Source organism: Equus przewalskii, chromosome 7, assembly GCF_037783145.1.
Source record: "Equus przewalskii isolate Varuska chromosome 7, EquPr2, whole genome shotgun sequence".
NCBI lineage: Eukaryota > Metazoa > Chordata > Mammalia > Perissodactyla > Equidae > Equus > Equus przewalskii.
In genome coordinates this window covers 7,461,989-7,484,987 of record NC_091837.1, presented here as the reverse complement: position 1 = coordinate 7,484,987, position 22,999 = coordinate 7,461,989, and the positions used below count along the sequence as shown (strand labels likewise).

At 48.1% G+C, this 22,999-nt stretch overlaps 3 long non-coding RNA genes across 16 annotated transcripts in view; 1 reads left to right on the top strand and 2 right to left on the bottom strand.

The window, feature by feature from the left end:
• LOC103548074 (uncharacterized) overlaps window positions 1–10,759 on the bottom strand; it is a 39,495-nt gene extending 28,736 nt beyond the window's left edge. For 8 of the 14 annotated variants that reach the window (XR_011542262.1, XR_011542261.1, XR_011542269.1 and 5 more), the window contains exons 1-4: window positions 10,338–10,759; window positions 9,040–9,265; window positions 8,285–8,476; window positions 7,809–7,969 (exon numbers count right to left, since the gene is read on the bottom strand). This is a non-coding gene — a long non-coding RNA (uncharacterized lncRNA). Of the gene's footprint in view, window positions 1–4,430; window positions 5,893–7,357; window positions 7,582–7,808; window positions 7,970–8,284; window positions 8,477–9,039; window positions 9,266–9,926 lie in introns of those variants that run through there. The other 6 variants (XR_011542270.1, XR_011542264.1, XR_011542273.1 and 3 more) reach the window with 6 other exon arrangements.
• LOC139084690 (uncharacterized) lies at window positions 10,461–20,608 on the top strand. The gene is made up of 3 exons (XR_011542278.1): window positions 10,461–10,582; window positions 19,806–19,980; window positions 20,480–20,608. It is a non-coding gene; the product is annotated as an uncharacterized lncRNA (long non-coding RNA).
• On the bottom strand, window positions 17,487–21,817 carry LOC139084691 (uncharacterized). Its single transcript, XR_011542279.1, has 2 exons — window positions 21,265–21,817; window positions 17,487–18,860 (listed from the first exon to the last, which is right to left on the bottom strand). It is a non-coding gene; the product is annotated as an uncharacterized lncRNA (long non-coding RNA).
• Between the last annotated feature and the right edge of the window lie 1,182 nt (window positions 21,818–22,999).

Here is a 22,999-nt window from a genome sequence, read left to right as displayed (position 1 = left end):
TCAGTGATGGATTGGGATCTAATAGTAGAACTCCAGAACACTCTTCCTCCCTCACACCCTCCCACGGCATCAACAGGGCTCTTGGGTCACCATGGCATTTCAACTCAAAGAGCTTCCAGTCTCAGATCTGACTGAAAAAGAAGTATCAACAGAAACTCAAAGAGAACCGGGGAGACAAAATACAGAACAAAAAACCTCGTAGAACCAGAGGACGCCAGAGGAAATCCGAGTTTATGACACCTGTGGTGAGCAGCAAACAGTAAACATGGCTTAACTCCTAGAACATCAAAACCTCACATTAAAGGCTGTATGGGAGGAAGACAATTCCTCTACCCTCTAGGTCCTTCTGGCTGGGCTAAGAATTAAATTGACATGAGACAGAATAACAGGAGAAAAACAAACAAAGCTTTATAACATATATACGTGGGAGAAACCCAGGAAAACCGAGTAACTTGCTAGAATGGCCAAAGCCGTCACCTTAAATACTATTTTTAGCTAAAGACAAAGGAGGATGTTGGAGGTAGTGGTTTGGGACTTCAAGGGAGAAGAAGGCAACTTGCATGGAGATGGAAATGCAAATAGGCCAACCATAGGCAATGTGACCTGAGAGACACATTTTACATCACGTTACAGTTATCTTATTATTAGCTCCTTCCTGGAACAGGCCTTCTATCTTAAATCCTTTTAGGCAGTTGGGGGGAAGGTCAAAGTTTCTTTCAGAGTCTTTTTGTTCTTAAAAATAATTAAGCCATGGCGCTGGCCCTATGGCTGAGTGGTTGGGTTTGAGCGCTCCACTGCAGCGGCCCAGGGTTCCACAGGTCCTGGGTGCACACATGGCGCTGCTCATTGGGCAGTGCTGGGGCGGCATCCCACATGCTGCAGCTGGAAGGACCCACAACTAAAGATATACAGCTGTGTGCCGGGGGACTTTGGGGAGAAAAAGGAAAAAAAATTTTTAAATCTTAAAAAAAAAATTTTTTTTAAATAATTAAGCCAAAGAGACACATTTGGGGTGGCCAGTTCTGATCCCCTAAAAGGCCTATTTACCTCAGGTGTTTAGACATAATACATCATGTCCAGCTTTCAACCAAAAATTACAAAGCATACAAAAAGGCAAAAAGCACAGTTTGAAGAGACAGAGCAAGCAGTAGAATCAGACTGAAATATGACAGAGATTTTGGAATTACTAGACTGAGAACTTAAAATAGGTATAATTAATATGCTAAGGGCTCCAAAGGAGTAAGTGACAAGATGCAAGAGCTGATGGCCAGTCTAAGCAGAGAAATGAAAATTCTAAGAACAAATCAAAAGAAAATGGTAGAAATAAAAAACACTGTAACAAAAACGGAGACTGCTTTCGATGAGCTCATGAAGAGACTGGACATGACTGAGCAAAGAATCAGTGAGCTTGAAGACCTGTCAACAGAAACTTCTCAAACTAAATCAAGGGAAAAATTCTGAATAGAAAACAATACCCAGGAATTGTGGTATAATTACAAAAGGTGTAACATCCAGGTAAAGGGATACAAAAGGAAGAAAGGAAGGGAGGGAGGGAGGAATGAAAGGTATAGAAGAAATATTTGCAGTAAGAATGAATGAAAATTTTTATTTAATATACATCAAACCACAGTCCCAGGAATCTCAGAGAACACCAAGCAGGATAAATACCAAGTGTTCAACACATTTGTATATCACATTCAAACTTGAGAAAATCAGGGACAAAGAGAAAACCTTGAAAGAAGGCAGGGGGAGGGTGGGAATCTTATCTGTAGCGGAACCAGTAAAGCATTATATTGAATTCCTCTTTACAAACCGTGCAAGCAAGAAGAGAGTGGAGTGAAATATTTAGTGTTGAAAGAAAAAACCCCACCAACCTAGAATTCTGTACCCATCAAATTCCTCCTTCAAAAGTAAAGGATAAATAGAGACATTCTAAGATAAATAAAAACTAAATTTGTCTCCAACAGATCTGCCTTGCAAGAAATGTTAAAAAGAAGTGCTTCACAGAAGGAAAATGATGTAGGTCAGAAACTCAGGTCTAATAAAGAAAGGAAGAATGCAGAGAAGGAATAAATGAAGGTAAAATAAAATATTGTTTAGTTTTTTTTTTTTTTTGAGGAAGATTAGCCCTGAGCTAACATCTGTAGCCAATCCTCCACTTTTTGCTGAGGAAGACTGGCCCTGAGCGAACATCCGTGCCCTTCTTCCTCTGCTTTATATGTGGGACGCCTACCATAGCATGGCATGCCAAGTGGTGCCACGACCGCACCTGGGATCCCAACCGACGACCCCTGGCCACCTAAGCGGAAGGTGCACACTTAACCACTGCACCGCCGGGCCGGCCACTATTGTTTAGTTTTCATTTTTCCTATTCTTAACTGATCTAACAGATACATTTTCTCAAAATAATAATTGCAAAAAACATATTACATTTAGTGATAATGGTTTATGGATAAGTGAAAGGTGCGGGAGCCATTTTATAAGGGACGGGAGGAAGGAACTGGGAAGACTCTAAGGCACCTGTACTAACATGAGGAAACAGAATGTTATTTCAAAGTGAAATAAAGTTAGTTGTAAATTTATGTTGTAAACTCTAAGGAAACCACGTAAAAACTTTTTAAAAAGTATACTTCATATGCTAAAAGAGAAGAAAAAATGGAATTGTATAAAATGCTCAGTTAAAACCAGAAAAGGCATGAGGCCGACCCCATGGCCGAGTGGTTAAGTTTGCACGCTCCGCTTCAGTGGCCCAGGGTTTTGCTGGTTTGGATCCTGGGCGTGGACATGGCACCGCTAGTCAGGCCACACTGAGGTGGCGTCCCACATGCCACAACTAGAAGGACTCACAACTAAAAATATATATATACACACACAACTATGTACTGGGGGGATTTGGGGAGAAAAAGCAGAAAAAAAAAAAGAGAAGATTGGCAACAGTTGTTAGCTCAGGTGCCAATCTTTAAAAAAAAAACAAAAGAGAGAAGGCAATAGAAAAAAAGCACAAGAGCAATGGACAGAAAACAGTTACAAATATGGTGGATATTAATCCATCTATATCAGGAGTCCTTTAAATAGGAATGGTCTAAATATGACACAGAGACCCTAAGAATGGATTAAAAATAAGACCCAACTATATGCTGTCTATAAGAAATCCACTTTAATAATAAAGACACAGATAGGTTAGAAGTAAAGGGACAGAATAAGATAAGGCAGGCTAACACAAATCCAAAGAAAGCTAGAATAGCTATATTAATTTCAGACAAAGCAGACATCAGAACAAGGAAAATTCTAAGGGCTAGAAAGACATCCCATAATGTTAAAGGGGTCAATTCTCCAAGAAGATATAACAATCCTTAACATACATCATCTAACAACAGAACGTCAAAACATGTGAGGCAAAACCTGATAAAACTGCAAGGAGAAATAGACAAATCCACTATCATAGTGGATATAGAAATAGACAAATCCACTATTAGTGGATAGATATAGAAATAGACAAATCTAATATCACAGCGGACAGATATAGAAATAGACAAATCCATTATCATAGTGGATAGATACAGAAATGGACAAATCCACAGCTCCAGCACTGAACACTGCTCTTTCAGTAACGGACAGATGCAGCAGGCAGAAACTCAGTAAGGATGAACTGAAGAGTGTCATCCATCAACTGGATCTAAATAACATTTATAAAATATCGCATCCAACAAAAGCAGAATTTGGACCACAATTTGGGTGAAAAAATCCCCACACCTCAACAAATTTAAAACAGAAACCATACAAAGTATGTTCTCAGACCACAAAGAACGTTAAAGGAGAAAACAAGAGCAGAAAAATAGCTGGAAAATCCCAAAGGATTTGGAGATTAAACAACACATGGATAAAAAAAGGAGTCTCAAGAAATATTTCAACTATTTTCCACTAAATGAAAATGAATACACAACTTATCAAAATGTGCGGAATGAAATGAAAGAAGTAGAGGGAAATTTACAGCACTGAATGCACAGATTAGAAAATAGAAAGATCTGAAACAATAATTTAAACTAAAGCAAACAGAAGCCTAAAGTAAACAGTAAGCCTAAAGCAAACAGAAGAAAGGAAATAATAAAATTTACAGCAGAAATTAATGACATTGAAAATGAGAAATCAATATAACCAAAACTAGTTATTTAAAAAGATTTTTTTTAAATGGATAAATCTCTAATCAGGCTAAGGAAAAAAGAAAGAAACACAAATTACTAATATCAGATATGAGAGAGGGGCTATGATTACTGATTCCATCCCACTAAGAGGATAATTAAGAAATATCTGACCAGGGGAATGATATCTTCCCTGATGTGGTCGTTTGGATCTATAGCAAATCTTGAAATGAACTGATTGAAATCTTTACCTGACCCTTTCATGTTGGATTTTAATTTATACAACCAAAATATTGATGAGGATATGATTTAATGTTTAAATCATTTCCAATAGTAAGATTCTATTATGCATAGACATCATTAAAATGCAAAACTTTGGGGATTCAAAGGACACCATTAAGAACGTCATGAAAAGACAATCCACAATATAGAGAAAAAATTGCAACCTATATATCTGATAAGAAACATCTAGAATATATAAAGAACTATGACAGCTCAGTTATAAAAAGACAAATAATCCAATTAAAAAATGGGTCAATGAGTTGAACAGTCATTTCTCCAAAGAAGACATGCAGATGGCCATTAAGCACATGAAAAAATGGCCAACATCATGAGCCATCAGAGAATTACAAATCAAAACTGCAGTGAGGGGACAGCCTGGTGGTACAGCGGTTAAGTGCACATGTTCTGCTTCCCAGCGGCCCAGGGTTCACAGGTTCAGATCCTGGGTGCAGACATGGCACCACTTGGCAAAAGCCATGCTGTGGTAGGTATCCCACGTATAAAGTAGAGGAAGATGAGCAGGGATGTAGCTCTGGGCCAGTCTTCCTCAGCAAAAAGAGGAGGATTGGCAGTAGTTTGCTCAGAGCTCATCTTCTTCTTAAAAAAAAAAAAAACACACAGTGAGATATCATTTCACACTCATAGGATGGCTAAAATCAAAAGACCGCTGAGGGGCCAGCCCAGTGGCACACAGGTTAAGTTCACACGGTCCGCTTTGGTCACCAGAGGTTCACCAGTTCGGATCCCGGGTGTGGACGTGGCACCACTTGACGAGCCATGCTGTGGTAGACATCCCACATATAAAGTATAGGAAGATGGGGATGGATGTTAGCTCAGGGCCAGTCTTCCTCAGCAAGAAGAGGAGGATTGGTGGCAGATGTTAGCTCAGGGCTAATCTTCCTCAAAAAAAAAAAAAAAGACCGATGATAAGTATTGGTGAGGATGTGGAGAAACTGGAACCCTCAGACACGGCTGGCAGGAATGTGAAATGGTGCAGTCACTTTGGGAAAAAGTCTTGCAGGTATTCAAATAGTGAAATAGAGAGTTTCCATATGACCCAGCAATTCCACTCCTAGGTATACACCCAAAAGAAATGAAAGTAGAGTTTCAAGGAAAAACTGGGGGAGAGGGGAGCACAGGGAAGTCATCAAACAGAAAAGAAGTGTAAGAATTTAGATCACATGGATCTGCACCCTGAGTACGAAAGTGGACCCACATTTATTACTGCTCCACCCCCAAAGACGACGTCAAAGTCAAATAGCCCAATTAACGATATCTCCTTCAAAAGCATCAGTTGGTGAAAAACCAAAGTATTAATAAATAAATATTTGCCATCACGAAGAATGAATCTTCCAGATTCCCAGTTTTAAAACTAAAAACTTCTGAGGGTTCTGTTTCACCAGCACTGGAATGACTCTCCTCCTTGTCATTGGAGTGGATTCCAGAAGTGACAGATGCCTTAAGAATAAAACTGAAAAGAATCCGACAGTGTTTTTAAAAGGCTGCTGTTGACCCTGAGTCTAATCCCACACTATGAATCAGATAACAGACATAAATGTGGATCAGCGCAACCAACAGGCAAAGTAAGAAGGATCGTGAAAAATTCAGTATTTTTGCAGTAATATTTCAGGGTATGTGTCTATTAAAATTCATCAGGCTTTAAGGTACCTTTCACGAGTGATCAAACACAAAGATATTCCGGATTTGTCAAAAAGGTGTGTACCTGTTCTTGATACCAATCTTCCCCTGTCCCCTTCAGTTTACGTGACCTTCACCAACCACAATACACTCCCCTAGGTGCACACGCTGCTCACCAGGACCAAGGTGGCCGAGGTGCTGGTGCCACAGAAGTCCCAGCTACTTAGCCAGGTGACACTTCCAACCACCACCTCCTCCACTTCTGTCCTGGGCAGATGAGGAGGACCCCACCCCAGTCTAGGGGCTCTGAGGTGGCTGTCATGACCTAGTCAAGGTTTTAATGACTTTGGGGGCCTACGGTCACCAAGTATGAACGCATAAAGAAAGGACCCTCTATGAACATTATGATCTTATCAAGGAACATTCTCGACACTAAAAAGGAAAGATGTTGTTTCCAGAATAAAGGACAAACCATCCCACGAAACAGCATTTGCCAAGTTGGCCCTGACATCTGTGAATACAAAATATATAAATTGCATTCACCCACACATGTCCAAGGGGTTTCCTCCTCTCTAAATGGAAATGATGATGCAAAACCTCCCTGCCAGGGGTGTGGTGAGATATGAACACAGAGAAAGTGTGAATCCAGTCCCAGCACAGAGTGAGAGGGAAGACGTGTCAGCTACTTGATTCTCACACACACGTCTCCTCCTGCTTTGATCTGGTCACTGCCCTCCATCAGGGAAGACTGTCACAGGCCAGCCTGGAGCAGAGCCTGGACGTGGGAACCACACCTTGGAGAGGCCCAGGTGCGGACACCAGGTCATGAGGTAGGGCTGTGCCCAGGCATCTGCCACCAGAGGCCCCACGGCTTCATTTGTCCAATGCAGCTCGGGTCCTTTCTGCCCACCCACCTGAGCACTGACCTGCTTCATAGCAAGCACAGCGCTGGGCGGGCATGATGGGGAGCAAGACAGCTCCTGGCCCCCAGGAACGTGAAACCCAGGGGAAGGAGATTAAATGACGTCCTCAGATAAGCAATGATCATTGATGTAGTACTCCTTATACAGGTTTAAACAGAAACATAGGGGCCGGCCCTGTGGCCCAGTGGTTAAGTTCTCGCGCTCTGCTTCAGTGGCCCAGGGTTTCGCTGGTTTGGATTCTGGGTGTGGACATGGCACTACTCATCAGGCCACACTGAGGCGGCGTCCCACATGCCACTCTAAACTAGAAGGACCCACAACTAAAAATACACAACTATGTACTGGCGGCTTTGGGAAGAAAAAGGAAAAACAAAATTTTTAAATAGAAACATAAAGAAGCATGGTATCTGAAATATATTCGACAGAAATTGGAAAAAACATAAAAATGAAATCATCTAGCTAAATGAGTACAGGACAATCACTTGTTTGTCAAAGTTTTGGCAGGATGCTCATGAGCTGTGAAGGCTGCCGCTGAGTGCGTAGTAGAGGCAGCAGAACAGAACCATTGTGTGAGGGAACCAAGCGCAGTGGCGGGAAAACTACAACAAAAGCAGGGGCTGTCATTACTGGTCCCTCAAATTACCTGTTGTACAATCTGCCCCTCACCCATCAACTCCCCCGAGAGGTCATTTTATTAATGGAGACCATTCGAGCACTGCGTGCTTCGAGCTGCGGAACAGCAAGACATCGACTGACCGGCACATATCAGGACCCAGTCTTAGTCCCGCTACACGGCAGGTGCCCTGGTGCCAACTAGCGAGCCTACCTGGATCTGCCTGAAGCCCATGGTGATGGGAGCAGCAGAGGTGAAACCTTTAATGACTGATGGGGCAGGAGATGAAGTCCAGCAGGAACCCTGGCCGGCCAAGGGGAATGCCGAGGTGGTCACAGCTTTGCCTCATCCCAGAGGACATGGGTGGACGTGGGCTGGGAGAGTGGTATGGGTAGAATTAGGGCTAAAGACTGGTGGATCACACACCCTGCTTGGGCTGGTTTGGGAAGCAGGAAATGGAGGCTAGGGCCTGAGGCCATGAGCACTTCTCCAAGTGTCCTGGCCTCTCAGGAGAATAGGGTAGGCATGAGGGCACCCCCCCCCCCACACACACACACACAGGGACAGCCCTTGGAATGCAAAGAAGGAAATGCTGACATCAGGGACATCCCCAAGAGGCAAGTGCCTTGGGACCCCAGGAAGAGCAGAACTCCAGCCCCCACCATGGCAGGAAGGCCCGAGAGTCTTACCCAAGAGCAGGAGCCCCAGGGCTCACTGCACGCAGCCCCATAAGCAGGCCAGCAGCACAGCACAGGCGGGCTCAGGAAAGGTGTATCAGGAGACCAGGAGGGACATGACAGCTGTGGGGCCCAGAGTCACATCCCAGGAGATGTCCAGGACAAACTACAGGAAGCACCCATGAAGGCAGAGTAGAGGCTGTACTGTTGGGGAGAGAGGCATGAGCACCCAGGAGGCAGGCAGCACCCTTAGTGTCGATGTTGAGCACAGGGGTCTGTGGTGTCCATTGTATACTTTGGGCACAAGAGCGCACACAGGCAGGGTAACTGCTCACCCTCTATTATCCATGAGTCTGACCTGCAGGGATCAGGGGACCTCTTTTCTACCCACACCCAACTGGGGCCTCGGGTGCTACCTTCGGGAGAACAAAAGACTGTGTTCTGATGTGCGAGTCTGAGAAAGTGTTCTCAGGGCTATGGTGAGTTGTCTTGCTGGCTCCATCACACAATCCACAACTAGCTCAATGCCTGTGTGTGACAAGTATGACAAGAGTAGTGACAGATTTGTGTGTCCACCCAAAGGTAGTCACATGCTCGAGAGTGTAAACCAAGGCTCCTTGGCTCCCATGGGGCTGGATCCCTGGGCGCCCCACTTGTCTAGAGGGGATATTGCACATTTCTACTCTGCTTCTGGGTGGGTACTGAGGCCCGCAGTGGAGTCAGGGCCTGGGGAGGGATGCAGCCAGCAGCAGGGGCAGACATCTCACCTGGGGCGGGAGTCAGGCCACCTCAGCACAGGCCAGCACCTGGGGGATGACCTTGAGCCTGACCGAGAGCCCAGCAATGAAGTTCATCTTCAGCCACTGCACAGAAGAGTCCAGCAGCCAGTCCAGGATGGTCAGCCTCCTCTGCACAGCCTCAGGGGACCATCAGCCAGCTTGCAGGAGTCTGAGGGTCTGGCCTGACCCAGCACCTTCACAGAAGAGGACATGCCTGGGGTGGGCATGGGGGTGACACACATCAGCAGTCAGGGTCCGGGCCTCAGAGAACCCAGCAATAGGGTGCGGGTCCAGAGGCATCAAGACAGGCACAATCTGTCTCCCTTCCAGGGGTTCTGAGCCAGATGGGTTCAATACCCGCCCCTCCTCCCTCGCCCCTCGCCCCTGCCTTGGTGCTCTGAGAAAGGAAGCCAACAAACTGTGTAGAGGGGGCCTCAACCAAAGGTGGAGTGCACCTCCACTACCACTCTCACCCCACCCCTACCCCGCCGTCCCCTGCTCACCGCTCTCCCGCAATCCCACCTGTCCAAACCCTAGACTCCTCTCCCTCCATCTACGCTGGCCCAGAAGAATATGTTGAACGATTTCTCAGTGAGAAGCCTAAACACTAACTAGACTCAAGGTTGCTGCTCCGGGGAGAATTCGTTTGGGTTTTTTTTTTCCTCCCCAGGGAATTTAACGGGGAGCAGTGCAGAGAGAAGCAGGGTCCAGGGGCACCCTCATCTGGCTGGCGGGGAGTGGGTGGGGGAACCGGAGGTCCTGAGGGATCAGAAGCTTTCCCAGTGTGCACCATGGGGGGCTCCACCCACTGAGGCGGACTGCAGTGCTGTGCGGGGCGTCTCCCAACTGAGGTCCCGCCTTAGCCCAACCCCCACCTGCGGCATTCGCTTTCCTAGAGAGGCCCCAGGGGTTCTAGCTGGTTCTCAGAGAAAGTCTTGGTTAATTCAGGGTGCGCAGCATCCTCTAGGCTCCTGGCGCCCCCTGCCGCAGAACCGGCCCCAGACCACCCCTCACCACGGCCCGGGAGAGACAGCTCTGGGCAGAACTTGGCCCCACCCCCGAAGCCGCTTGTCCCGAATTCGGGGGTCTGAGGGAGGGGACGCCACACCGGCTGACAGTCCGCGGCCCGCTGGCCCTAGCAAGACCGAGGGCAGCGGCGACCTTGGTGGGACGCAGTGGATGGGGAGCGGGGGTCCCTGCTGGACGCTCGCGACCCTCAGACCCCGCACCGCCCCTCGCGTTGGCTCCCCCCAGGGACCACGCCCCATCCCTGGCCGCTCGCCCACCGCCCCGGACTCAGCCGTCGCCGCAGCTTGGGGTCTCCGGCTGTCCCGGTGTCACTGTCCGCAGGAATCCGAGAAAGAGTGGGGACGAGGGGCGGGACCGGGACGAGGAGATACAGGGGCGAAGGCCGACGCCCACGGACCTCGGGGCGGGGCCTGTAACGAACTTCCCCGCTGGGCGGGCCCAGGACCCGGAGCCGCCTCCGGGCCCCTGCAGGCCCCTCCTCGGGAAGTGCTGCAGATCCTTGGTGAGTGCGACCCCGGCGACCACCGCCACCCCGGGCACCGCCCTCCATGGCCTCCTGTGTCGCTCCTAGAAGCGGCCACTCGCCCCTCCCCACCAGCTGCTGCCATGCAGCTTCCACTGCCGTTCCTGTCCTGTCTCCCCTGTCTGCTGCCGCCAGACTCTTCGTGGTCGGCTCCTTGTAGAGGCAGGCAGGGGCGGCCTCACCCACTGCGGGGTCTGCAGATGTAGGCCCTCAGCATTGAGCACTCTACTTCTGTCCCCTGCTCTGACCCTGCACTACCTTTAGCAGCCTGGGTTAACCCTGCGGACCCCCGGCTCGGGAGGCGTGTGGCTTTGCAGAACTCGGGGATCCACAGATCCCAGAAGAGATGCCACAAGAGGGGCTGGTGCCCAAGTCCCCAGAGACCAGCCAGGGTGCCATGGGGCTGTCATCTCCTCCCCAGCGGTTTTTCAGATCCCAGAGCGCTGTGGCTCAGATCTCCTCTTGGCTAAAGTGCGCAGCCCCCACAACCCACCCGTCCTCTCCCCCAACCCTATCTCCTCACAGAAACCTCAAGTTCCTCCAGAGCCTTGCTGCTCACGAGACTTCCGCTGATGGGGATGTTTCCAGGGGCAGCAGGGCCCCAAGTGACGGTGGCAGCAGAGGCAGCAGCAGTTACAGCCTTAGGAGAGGAGGGCCTCTGCATGGGGGTGTGCCAGGACCCGCGGAGGGAGGCTGGCTAGTCTGTCTGTCCCAGGAGACTGTCCCCGTGGCATCTGCACAAATACAGATGTTCAACCAGAATGCCAGGACACGACCTGTGATACTCAGGAGGCAAACATAATCAGTAAATTCCTGCAAAATGAAAGTGGATACTGGGTATTGCCATAAATCCTATCAGGGAGAATTCAAGAATATTAGAATTCTTCCATGAGTTTAGTATTTCTGGCTCGAAAACTGCTGCCGCATTAGAAAGTAAATATCCACAAACTTAGAAATAGTAAATTTAATTTAAAGATCATTGCGGTGGGCAGAAAACACTTTTTTCATATGAAGCTTCAGAGGAGCCATAGTTAATGAGGAAGACAATTTTAAAATTAATATTCCATGTAATTGAAGAAACAGTGATAAGACGAATAAAAAGGCATTTTGAAGTATATACAAATGTGGAGTCCACTTTCAGTTATTTATACAACCTCCGCAAGTTATGGGAAATGTCGGGGGAAACGTGAAAATGCCAAAGTATAAATTTACATTTAAAATTAAATTCAGATGACATGAAATTGATTTGTTTGAAAAGTTAGATCCTTTTAGAAAAATTGTTCCACAAGGATCATCAGCTCTAGTTGAAATAAAATTTACATTTTGAAATAATTTATCAGAAATCCATCCAGTGTTGTCATAGCCTATAAAACACTCTTCATGGCTCCACTGGTGTTTGTACCAGCAAAAGATCCTTTTCATCGTCATAAATTAACGTGATTTGCAATCTTGCATTTGCCAAGAGCAACTGATATTGCTTTCAACTACATCAATTAACAATAGAAGTTGTTAAAAGTATACATTTTCATGATGTAGGGGAGGAAGACATTTCCTCTACTCTCTCTGGGTTCGTCTGGCTGGAGAACAAATTAAATTCACATGAGACAGAACAGCAGGAGAAAATTAAACAAAGCTTTATCTAAAATTTGAGGACCATGGTCCAGGGCCTTTCCCGAAGGAAGAAAGGGCACTGAAGAAGTGGGGTGCACAGAGTGCTTATATACCCCCAAACAGGATGTTTCACATAGGATTGAAATGTCCCTTTTACAATAGTTGCGAGGCTGCTCTGTCGGCACAGCGATTGATGGAAACAGCAGGTAGGTCTGCTGTCTTGGTGAACACAGCAGGGTGGCAGGTCTGTTCTCTCGAGCTGGGTGGTCACAGGTGAGCTGGGTGGTCAAAGGTGAGTGCAGCAATCAGTTCCTAGCCTAAGGAAAGATGCTTATCCCTAAGGAAATGCCAATGGGGGGGGGGGCAATTTGCATCTTTCTCTTAAGGTCATTTGTTCTTGCCATAGTAAATGTTTAAAGCAGATATACAGTGTGTGCTCAATGGCCACAGTCAGGCCCTTTTGGAAAAAAGCAAAGTCAGGCCGGATTAGGTTTATACCAAATGGCTTCCTCATGTACTCCAATATATCCTATTGCTTGCCATTTCTATTTGTCAATGTACACATGGGAGTTGCTCAGGCAGCTGAGCAACTCACCAAGATGGCTGAAACCACCACCCCAACCATCATATCCAGCTAAAGACAAAGGAGGATGTTGGGAGTGGGCAGAGTCAGTTACAGGAGGTTACCAGACAAGCACAATAAACAAATGCAGATTTAAGTCCTTGCCTTCCCCATTAATTAAGAGTTTCTAGAGATAAGGTCATCTCCCCTTCTTCCTGGTACAGAGAGGGAGATATCTTTAGAGACGGAGATTTCCTTTACAATGTAAATGTCTCTTACAAAGGGTAAGTAAATTCTACTTTTCAGTTGCTTTCCTGTCTGAAAAGTAACCAGCCTCAAATAATCATGCCACAGAGACATATCTTGGGGTGGCCAATTCCAGGCCCCCACAATGACATAATAAATTAATTTGCATAAAAGTGATCTATTTAGATATAATATGATCTATTTAGATATAATATTATGATCTTATTTAGATATAATATTGAGATCTATTTAGATATAATATTGAGAAAGCGTCATGTATTATATAAAGTAAGACACTGAAAATAAATTTGTTGTTCCTCGTGTCTTTTTCACTCATTATCTTTTATAAGTAATAAAATATTTTAAAAGAAAATGCTTTATATTTTAGTAACTTTGCTTATTTCCCTCTGCTTTTTGCATAAAGGGTTCTGAATTTTCATTTTGCAATGGACCCCACAAAATATGCAGCCAGCCCTGCAGCTGTGTGAAAGGTTTCCATCCCTCCTATAAGACAGCTTTAATGAGTGGACAAAGGCTGTAGCCAGCAGAGGGGCCTTGGGTCCAACCACATGCAGTGACACAGACTAACCTGAGCCATTGAGTGGGGTCCTGCCCTGCTGCACCCTCGCTCATCTGAGGAGTCCATGCCAGGATACCCCTGCCAAGGGCAGCATGGACCTGTGACTGGCAGGCCTGCCAAGGCAAGCCACACCCAGCAGTGGGAAGACACACTGTCCACAGCAAACTGCCCTCCTTTATCCCTGGAGGGCAGGATGGAGGGCAGAGGAGACGTGGCGACGGCAGAGGGGCCTTTTAAACCTGAAATGCCTAAGAAATCCCAGTGTTCAGTAGATTATTTTTTTGCCTTAAGCACAAATAGAAACTTGAAATAGGGATTAACGGAATTTACTAGAAAATGAAGGAAGATATGTTTGCATACTTAGTTTTGCCGCAGAGGCAATCCATGTGTAATACAATGTTTCTAATTGTGCTCCTTGTACCATGGGATCTTGTGGGAGGCAGGGTAGCCCTGGGGAGAGGGGAGGAGGAAAGAGGTCATTATAAAAGGGGAGGGGAGGTGGAAGGAGTTTATAATAAAAGGCTTATAGTCCAGAAGGATGTAAAATGAAAATTTATGTCTCCCCTGTCCCTACCCAGAGGTATTGTCTAAAAGCATTTCCTTGGGCACAATTCCATAAATTTTCAAGGCACATTCAAAGATATCTGTATCTCTAGTTGTGCTATGTGGGACATGGCCTCAGCGTGGCCTCATGAGTGATGCCATGTCCACACCCAGGATCCAAAGCGTGGAAACCCTGGGCCGCTGAAGTGGAGTGCATGAACCCAACTACTTGGCCATGGGGCTGGTCCCTCTTTTTTGTTGTTGTTTAATACTTTTAACCCCACTGGGGATTTTGCTATGTGGAGTTCTTCAACTTGCTCCATTGACTTAGTAAGGCATCTTGGACGGCTTCCAATGTCCCTCCATTTGGGAGATCCTCACTGGGTCATTGACTTCCCAATTGAGTTCCTTCTTGACAGCTGTTCATGTTTCCTTATGTCAATTTAAAAGGCAAATTTGCCAGTTACTTTACCCTTGTAGGGAGGAAGACAATTCCTCTACCCTCTAGGTCCTTCTGGCTGTCTAAGAATTAAATTGACATGAGACAGAATAACAGGAGAAAAACAAAAAAAGCTTTATAACATGTATACGTGGGAGAAACCCAGGAAAACTGAGTAACTTGCCAGAATGGCCAAAGCCACCAACTTAAATATCATTTTTAGCTAACGACAACGGAGGATGTTGTGGGTAGTGGTTTGGGACTTCAAGGGGGAGGAAGTCAGTTTACATGGAGGTGGAAATGCAAATGGGCCAACTATAGACAATGTGACCTGAGAGACACATTTTAAATCACACTACAGTCCTCTTACTATTAGCTCCTTCCTGGAACAGGCCTTCTATCTTAAATTCTTTTAGGCAGTTGGGGGGAAGGTCAAAGTTTCTTTCAGAGTCTTTTTGTCCTTGAAAAATACTCAAGCCAAAGAGACATTTCGGGGTGGCCAATTCTGATTTCCCACACCCTCAAAACATGTTTACTCAGGAACAGCCCAAAGAATTCCAATTCCTGATGTGCATGCTGTAGCGAAACACAAACAAATCTGGAAAACAAAGGAGGGGAACTTGTTTTTATAAAGAAAAGGGGCAGTGCAGGAGCTGTTCTAAACTAAAGGCAGTTGGGGGAAAGTAGCAATTCAGGGTGGGGGCTTCTCACTGGCTGGGCTGTTGCCTGGCCGGGAGAGAAATCTTTCAACAGTAAAGTAGTTTTACTTCCTGTGGGAAATGCAAGCATGTGTCTCTTCCTGTTTGGAGTAATTGATGATGTGTGATAGGGTGTGAGGGCTCCCCCTACAGGCCTTCCTGACTCCAATTTAGTTAAGGTTTCTTTTATTAATTTCCACACTAACGTTTTATGTTTTGGGCAAGGGTAAAATGAAACTAGATCTTTGATCTCCTTTGCCAGTGTATTTGCAGGAAACACCGTAAGTCATGAAATCCCTGGGCCCTTGGGAGCATGCAGGTCCAGTGCTGACACACCGGGCCAATGGCATTTCAGAGAGACTGGCCGCTCTGATGCCCATTCAGGCAGGACGTTTGTCACCACAGCAACTGGGACTTGCCTGTGCCTTCTGCAGAGAGAGGAAGGGCCTCCATCCCTGAGCACCTCCTCTGGTGGCTCCCCCTGCATCATGTCATCTCAACACTTGCATGTCCTCTCTACATCCCTCTCCTTGCCAGCTCCACTTGGTCCCCTCCCCTCCCTGCCTGCACTGTCACAGCACCACTGGCTGCCTCCCTGGCTCCACCCTCCTACCCTTCAGGACCACCAGGCCCTTACCCGTGTGGGACCAGCTCCTGGTCCAGGTGTCATCCAGACCATGGCCGCCTCCTTCAACGCTTTCAGTGGCCCCATGTTGAGTGTGGGCTCCTCTCTCTGCATCAATTTTAGCCACTTGTGTATTAGGAGAAATTAACCTTCTCATCTATCTTTCCAAGTTCACTGGCACAAAGTTATTTACAATAAAATCTCATATAAATTTTTAACATCTGTAATTATTGACCCTTTTTCCCCTAACTTAATTTATGCCTTTTTTCTCTTGATATTTTTGCTAGAGATTTGTTCATGTCATTCGTTTAGCTGAGGCCCTTCATTTTATTTTCCTCTTTCATAAATATCTGATCTTTATTCTCCTTTCACTAGCTTTAGGATAATGTAAAATGTGACCACTTAAATAATGCAAATTCCATTCTTATTATTTACTGAACATGTTTAAAACTATATCCAAATTTCAAAAACCTCAAATTAAGGTTCCTAATGGATCCCTCTGTAACAGAGTGTTTCATCTTGAGGTCACACGGAAATCAAAGTCAAAAGCAGAGAATGCCTTCAAAGAAAAGTCTTTTATTTTTTTCCTTAGTTTATTCTATTGTGAGAGGAAAAGGAAGAGAGATGAGGAAGGAGCAACGAGGGGCTTTTGACCTTCTGTTTCTGGAGCGCTGAGATCAACTGGAGAATCAGGAAGGACCATGGGTGACAAACAAGTTCACAGGACACAGGGTCTCCCAGAGATGTCTCAGGTTTGATCCCCTGAGGTCAGCTTGCCCCAGGAGTTGATTTCCTCAGCTGCATGGAGTCCTGGATCTGGTATGAAAATCTCTCTGGCACAGGCTTTGGATCCTCAGCCAGGGGGCGACTCTCCTGGGAGGGCTGAAGCCCGTCCTTGGGGAGGGGCCCCGACAAGCGTTTCCCTCCTGGGGTCCCCTCCCTGAGCCCAGGCTCCCTTCAGAGTTCTCCTGGCATCTGAGAGTTGCTCTCCCAGCAGAGCTGACTCATGCTTTAGAGCAAACCTGCCCTGTTTAAAATACGTGTGGCTTCTGTCGCCTGAACTTTTTCTCCTTCATGCTGATCTCTATGTTGTGACTTTTCTGCAAAGATTTTATGGTATTCTTGTGATATATTTAAAGATCTCATTCTAACACCACCTCTTTCTCGGCACTTTTCCTGATTTTCTCCAGTTTGGTTAGTTATTTCCTTGTACATGTTGCTTTAATGTGCTTTTTTTTTTTTGAGGAAGATTAGCCCTGAGCTAACTGCTGCCAATCCTCCTCATTTTTTGCTGAGGAAGACTGGCCCTGAGCTAACATCCATGCCCATCTCCCTCTACTTTATATGTGGGACGCCTACCACAGCATGGTGTGCCAAGCAGTGCCATGTCCGCACCCGGGATCCGAACCGGCGAACCTGGGCCGCCGAAGCAGAACGAGTGCACTTAACCACTGTGCCACCGGGCTGGCCCCTTAATGTGCTTTTTGAAATATGCTAATAATTGTAACATTGGTGGTGGAAATTGATGCGGGATCGGTGAGCCGAGGAGTCGAAAGAAAGATTTCTTAGACTCTCAAGATCTGGCAGTAGTGCTCTTTTATTTAGAGAATAGTGTGGAATAGCATGGGGACAGGACCCATGGGCAGGCAGAGCTTCTGCTGCTGCTGCCGCCTCTGCTGCCCTCACTGGCATGGGGACAGGGCCCATGGGCAGGCAGAGCAGCTGCTGCTGTCCCCGCTGGCATGGGGACAGGACCCATGGGCAGGCAGAGCTGGTGCGTGGGGACAGGACCCACGGGCAGTCAGAGCTCCTGCTGCTGCCGCTGCTGCTGCCCCCGCTGGCATGGGGACAGGACCCATGGGCAGGCAGAGCTGGTGCGTGGGGACAGGACCCACGGGCAGTCAGAGCTCCTGCTGCTGCCCCCGCTGGCATGGGGACAGGACCCATGGGCAGGCAGAGCTGGTGCGTGGGGACAAGACCCACGGGCAGTCAGAGCTCCTGCTGCTGCCTCGCTGCATGGGGACAGGACCCATGGGCAGGCAGAGCTGGTGCATGGGGACAAGACCCACGGGCAGTCAGAGCTCCTGCTGCTGCCCCCGCTGGCATGGGGACAGGACCCATGGGCAGGCAGAGCTGGTGCGTGGGGACAAGACCCACGGGCAGTCAGAGCTCCTGCTGCTGCCTCTGCATGGGGACAGGACCCATGGGCAGGCAGAGCTAGTGTGTGGGGACAAGACCCACAGGCAGTCAGAGCTCCTGCTGCTGCCCCCGCTGGCATGGGGACAAGACCCATGGGCAGGCAGAGCTGGTGTGTGGGGACAGGACCCACAGGCAGTCAGAGCTCTTGCTGCTGCCCTGAGTTGAGGGTTAGGGCTAATTTTATAAGGCATGGGTACGTGACTTATTTTTACTGGAAAAAAAGAAAAGATGATGTAAAAAGTCATTAAATGATTTCAGTGCAGATGGGGTCTGGTTATTGTGCGGTCATATAACTTTAGATACGAATCTGGCCATATAGATCGGCATGCAGATGAGGATGCCCCGGGCTTCTCTCCCTGGGGCAGTCCTAATTCATACCATAAAAAAAGTCCACTGGGTCGTATAGTTTGGCACGTAGGCCAGGTCACCTTGGGCTTCTCTAGCTGGGGCAGCCTTAATCCACATCATAAATAATAACAATACCTGTGCGTTACTGAAGCCTCTTCCTGGGCCGGGCCCTGTGCTGTGATCCAGGTGTTCACCTGTGAAATCTTCATGATCCTCTGAAGTAGGTACAATTATTATCCCCACTGAGCCGACGAGGACACTGAGGCTTAGAGAAGTGCAGTGGCTGTGCAAGGACATCCACCGGGTAAGAGTCCAAGCCTGAGTCGGAGTCCGGTTGGTCTCTGGGTGGAGCCACTAGCAGACACGGTGCCAGGTGCTAGGAATACGGGGTCAAGGGAAACACACCCTGGAGAAGTTAAGAAGAATGTGCACCTGAAGAAGCATATTCTCAAGCAAATTCCCTGGAAAAGACAATCCCTCAGGAACCAATCCACAGAAATTCATTCATTTCTTCAGCCAATACTCACTGAGGCCCTACTGTATGCCAGGCTCTGTGCTGGGTGCTAGGGACACAGGGCTCTACCCTCAAAGTTCCCAGTGGAGAGGACACATGACAAACCAACAGAGAATGGGTCTGTCTTATCATCTCTGTATCTCCAAGTCCCACCCAGTGCCCAGCACATAGTAAGAGCTCAATAATTAGCACCTGCCTTGGGCAGTGGGACAGTGTGACAGTGTGGTTGGTGGTCATATCTTTGGCATTTGGAATCTGGGAAGCCATGATTTGAACCCAGCTTGTCCACTTCTGTGCTGTGTGACTCTGGGCAGGTCACACCATCTCTCTGAGACTCAATTTCCTTGTGCATAGGATGGAAACTTACATCACAGGGGTCTGTGCGGGTTTCAGGAGCTAATCTGTGAAGAGAGCTTGGTACACACTGAGTGTTCAACAATTTACAGCTATTCGAGTGAATGTTGTCACTATGATGTCAAAGAGCCTGGCAAACACTCCGGTCTCCATGCACCTCCTGGAAAATGAGAAGGACTGACCAGATGACCTCTCTATCTTGTCTGCACTAGGATCCGGGAATCAGAGATGGTGGTGCCTTAGGCAAGTGTAGAGCAGCCCCCAGCTCCTAACATCTGTGAGTCTGTTCAGCCTCTATCCTAAGGGCAGGCTTTGGAGGTTGAGTGACTGGTCACACTCAGATGCCGCTGAGTCCTAGGTCTCTTAAACACTAAATTACATCACCTCCTGGGATTTTGAAAATCTCATCCTTGACAGTCGCTCAGGGCCATGCGCTTCTGAACTGGGACATCTGAGGATATATGAAATCTCTTTATTTTACAGAAGCACCACCTGGGGCCCAGAGAGGTCTAGTGATTTGCCCAAAGTCACACAGCAAATTGAAGACAGACTTGAAGCTCAACCTCCTGACCCAGGACATCAAGCCCCAGCCTCTGACACCCTGGAGGAATCCCTGGATCTTGGCAGCCTAAGGAAGCAGCTCCCAGCCTGGCCCCAGGTCAGAATCTCAAGCAAAGGCAGGAGGTTCTCAGACTCCCACCTCATGCTCCAAGCGCTGTCCAAGAGCCACACAGCAATGCTGTTCCCCAGGGGCAGACACCCAGCCCAAGCAGGCAATTACAGGCCAGGGGAACATGTCCCACCTTCAGGTCATGGCCAGAAGCACCTCCACACCTGCTTCACTGACCAACCCGTCCATCCAGATGACCCAGCCCTACGCTGGAACTCCAGTGAGGCAACATGATGCCACTAGGGGGCTGTGACCACAGGGGTGGCTCCAAAATGATTCTCAGAGACCAGGTGGCCTCTTTGGATCATGCTTTTCATTAGAAGGAAAAATAATCTGGCTAAACTCACGAGCTATGTGCTGAGCTTGGCAGAGCCTCTGGGGGCCTGGAGTGTGGGGGGACCCCCACATCCTCAGAGCTGGGGATGAGAATGCCAAGAGCCCCGACCTGACTGTCCATCCCAGTCCCTTTTCTGCACAAAATTTGTAGCTCCCCAGGCTCTGATCCGAATCGTCTCATGGAGCAGCCCAGAAAACTTCCCCCAAATCTTATGCTCTTCTAAGGAGCCACAAGGAATGGGAAGTGATACCTGCCTCTCCTAGTGTCTCCGCCAAGGAGGTGAGTGGCTCCTGAGATGATACCGGGGCTGCTGGAAGGGCTTGTATCGAGGTGATCTGGCTGAGTGTGTCTCCCGCCCCCAGTTCTCTCTCCTTCTCCTTACACACATACACACACACACACACATAGGCACACACATGCCAGAATGGACATGAGCAAGCCTGCAAAGCACTCTGCACAAAGCCCATCACTTGTGCAGCCCTGGATGCTGCCAGGTGACAGGAAACCTCTTTCACCAGAGAATCACCCCGACAAACACCTTGTAAAGTCAACTTGAACGTATGACCAGCTCCTTCTCCCTGGGAACTTTCAACTGGCCAAGAAGGGGGTGAATCATGAATCAAATTAAAGGGGCCCACTGCCTTCCCCTGGCCCCCTCAGCCTGAGAAGGCCTGGAGTGCTTCCCTATGGAGTTCCAGTGGGATGCCTGGAGGAAGGACTCCGGGATGAGCCAGAAAGTCCTCTGCCAGAGGAGAGAAAGTTTGTCAGTTACCCAGAGCTGGGCTGTCCGCACTCTGGGTTCTTTACTCTCCTGGTTCTGGTTGCTGAACTCCCAGCCTGCAGAGAAGCGGCTGGAAACTGGATGCCCAGATAGGGGTCAGGAATACTTTCACTTATGCAGCCCTCTTACCAGGTCCAGGCCCCTCAGCCCTTACCTGGGGAGGTCTCAGCCGCTTGCAAACTGACAGCAGAGCCCAGCAGGCTCCTGGTGTCTCTCTCTGCAACTCCTGCGTCCCACTCGGCCCGCCTGCTCTGTGGCCGCCTTCCCAGCTGCCAGCTGCTGCAGGGACAAGGAAAGCGGAGTCTTGATTTCCTTTCTAGCCACCCAGGCTCCTCCAGCCAGGCCGGGGCTATTTCTCTGGCTCTGATGCAAGGGGCATCCTCCGCGCCTCCAGCGGGAAAGTGAAAGAGTGTGCGTCCTGGATCGCAGCAGCGGCAACAGCGGTGACTGGAACTAGGAGGCGGTGGCGATGCCGGCTGGAGAGCCAGGGAGGAGTGGGAGGCGAGAGGAAGTGAAAGCCGGGCACCTGGGAGCCTGGTGCTCCGGGCAGACTAGCGGGCGGGCAGCACTGTGGATGCCCCGTGACGCGGGTAGGCCCCACGCACACACCCGGAGATGCCCGGACACCGTGAGCTCCGGGCGCGAGCTGCGGCTGGGCACCGGGCTCAGGCCGCCTCGCCTCTCCCTCGCTCGCTGACTCCCTCGCTGCCTCCGTCGCTGCCTCTCTCCCTCCCCCGGACTTCTCATCTCGGGCCCCCACCGCCAGTAGTCTCAGCCCTGCTCGTCTCTCACACTCACTGCCAGGCACTGCCTACAGCTTTCCTCCTTGCAAGCCACCTGTCCCTCCCTCTGGCCCCCCGGGGAGCTGGGCAGACAGGGTGCCAGGCCCGCTGCGGAGTTTTCTCATCTGTAAAACAGGCTTGGGAGACCCACATCACAGGGTTATTTGGAGAACTAACTGAGACGATTGTGCGAAGTGCTGAGCTGCCTGTCATTGAGTGAGCGCTCAATAAATGAATGGCAGTTTGGTGTTTTGGTATTCAGTTTGTTTTAACAGGCAGTAGGTTTAAGCTGTGTGGCCTCTGGCTGATGGACAGCCTCTGGCGTGCAACGCTTAGTTCCCTCTTGTCCGTCTTGTGGAAACTTGCGTGACTCCAGGACTATGTGAGGCAGATTTTAGTTCCATAAATGGAAGACGTTTTTAACCATTATAGCCGGCCACTCATACAAAGCTTTGTGAACTACCAAGGCTCTGTCACCCTTTTGGGGAAGAGCCCAGACTCTGCAGGCAGACGTATCTGGCTTTATCTCCAAGCTCTGGACAAGCCACTTTACCTCACTGTAACTCTCTTGCTCATTTGTAAAATGGGGACAACACCAAGTATGTAGAGTAGTTATCAGCTTAAATATTTTTAAATTATTTTAAAAAATGGATCATAGTGGTACGGCCACTTTGGAAGACAGTTTGGCAGTTTCTTCCAAAGTTGAATGTGGTCTTGCCAGTCAATCCAACAATGGCACTTCTAGGTATATACTCAACTGTTGTGAACACTAAATGTCCACAGAAAACTTGCGTGTGAATGTTTATAGAGGCTTTATTCATAATTACCAAAATCTAGAAGCAAGCAAGATGTCCTTCTATAGGCGAATGAATAAACACACTGTGGTACATCCATACAAGGGAATATTATTCAGCAATAAAAAGAAATGAGTTATCAAGCCATAAAAATACACAGATAATTCTTAAATGCATATTGCTAAATGAAAGAAGGCAATCTGAAAACGCTATATCTTGTAAGATAGCAATTTTATGACATTCTGGAAAAGGAAAACTGTAGACAGAAGATCAATGGTCAACAGAGGTTCAATGGCAGGGGGAAGGGCGGGTG